At 59.5% G+C, this 2,091-nt stretch overlaps 1 non-coding gene across 1 annotated transcript; it reads left to right on the forward strand.

Annotated features, from left to right (window-relative positions):
* Nucleotides 1-254: 254 nt before the first annotated feature.
* LOC124224316 (5.8S ribosomal RNA) lies at nt 255-409 on the forward strand. Its single transcript, XR_006884628.1, has one exon. It is a non-coding gene; the product is annotated as a 5.8S ribosomal RNA (ribosomal RNA).
* Nucleotides 410-2,091: the final 1,682 nt, after the last annotated feature.

Raw genomic sequence — 2,091 nt, forward strand, 5'->3', positions numbered from 1 at the left:
TGCCGTCCGCCGTCAATCGTTTGCATTGCGAGCCGATCGGGTCCGGCGCCGGTCAATTCCGGCAGACGACCCGTGAACTCGAGGCGACGTCGGCTCTTGAACTATCGCACGAACGAAATTTGACGCGCGGCGCGCGTTCCTTCCCGCGCGCAACCGCGCAAGGGCTGACGCACGCGGCGCCGCGCTCACGACCACAGAAAGCCAGGTAACAACCGTAATTTTAGCATTTTTAATGCAAAATTCACATATATGATTACCCTGAACGGTGGATCACTTGGCTCGTGGGTCGATGAAGAACGCAGCTAATTGCGCGTCAACTTGTGAACTGCAGGACACATGAACATCGACATTTCGAACGCACATTGCGGTCCACGGATACAATTCCCGGACCACGCCTGGCTGAGGGTCGTTTAACAACGACAGACTGCTCCGTAGGCAACGGTGCCGCGAAAACCCCCGACCCGGGGGAACACAGCGCACCGTGCCTTCGCGAGCGAATGACTGGGCGTTCGCAGCCTCAAACAAAGGTCGCGTCGCCTCAAACGAACACGTATGTCACGGTCACGACGCGTCGCCGCAGATCGCGGGGTCGAGCTGTCGCTGCCGTTCGTCACGTTCCGGTGCTAGCGATAGTCGAGAGAACGAACGAATTCGGCACGGCGACACACAGACCGCGCGCGGTCGGTTCGCCGCTCATGTGATGAAGTTTTCCGTCCACGCTTCGCCGCGGGGGGCTCTCGGGTCTCCCGTACGGCGGGCGTGTTTACGGTCGTTTCCGTGGCTCGAACGTACGAAAGAATACGTTGTGTCCTCGTCCGTGTCGACGGTGCTGTTCTTGAACGAACGGCCGTCGCCGACGACGGACTCGCAATCTTACGACGACCTCAGAGCAGGCGAGACTACCCGCTGAATTTAAGCATATTACTAAGCGGAGGAAAAGAAACTAACTAGGATTTCCTTAGTAGCGGCGAGCGAACAGGAAACAGCCCAGCACTGAATCCCGCGGTTCTGCCGCCGGGAAATGTAGTGTTTGGGAGGATCCACTTATCCCGGGGCGTCGGCCCGCGTCCAAGTCCATCTTGAATGGGGCCACTTACCCGCAGAGGGTGCCAGGCCCGTAGTGACCGGGACGCGCCACGGGAGGATCTCTCCTCAGAGTCGGGTTGCTTGAGAGTGCAGCTCTAAGTGGGTGGTAAACTCCATCTAAGGCTAAATATGACCACGAGACCGATAGCGAACAAGTACCGTGAGGGAAAGTTGAAAAGAACTTTGAAGAGAGAGTTCAAGAGTACGTGAAACCGTTCAGGGGTAAACCTGAGAAACCCGAAAGATCGAACGGGGAGATTCATCGTCAGCGACGCAGGCTTCGCCGCGGCTCGTGATGTCGGGACCTCGCGTCCACGGCACTCGGTCGCGGTGCAATGTCCGGCGGCGCCGGCGTGCACTTCTCCCCTAGTAGGACGTCGCGACCCGTTGGGTGTCGGTCTAAGGCCCGGTCGGCTGCCTGTCTCGGCGTTCTCGTCGGGGCAGACCCCCGGTTGCCCGTCCGGCTGCCCGGCGGTACCCGCACGGTATAGAGCCGCATTGAACTGCGTCGGGCCCGCCGCAAGCGCGGTCAGCGATTCCCGGTGGTCGGACCTAGCGCCGTCCCCGGGCCTGGCCAGCTGTTGGCTGGCGGTGTCCTCTGGCTGGCTCGTTCGAATTATCAAATACCGGTCGGCGACGCTATTGCTTTGGGTACTTTCAGGACCCGTCTTGAAACACGGACCAAGGAGTCTAACATGTGCGCGAGTCATTGGGACGAGCAAACCTAAAGGCGAAATGAAAGTAAAGGTCAGCCCAGCGCTGACCGAGGGAGGATGGGCCGCGTCACGATGCGGCCCCGCACTCCCGGGGCGTCTCGTTCTCACTGCGAGAAGAGGCGCACCCAGAGCGTACACGTTGGGACCCGAAAGATGGTGAACTATGCCTGGTCAGGACGAAGTCAGGGGAAACCCTGATGGAGGTCCGTAGCGATTCTGACGTGCAAATCGATCGTCGGAACTGGGTATAGGGGCGAAAGACTAATCGAACCATCTAGTAGCTGGTTCC

Source organism: Neodiprion pinetum, unplaced genomic scaffold (genome assembly GCF_021155775.2).
Source record: "Neodiprion pinetum isolate iyNeoPine1 unplaced genomic scaffold, iyNeoPine1.2 ptg000134l, whole genome shotgun sequence".
In the NCBI taxonomy this organism is placed as follows: Eukaryota; Metazoa; Arthropoda; class Insecta; order Hymenoptera; family Diprionidae; genus Neodiprion; species Neodiprion pinetum.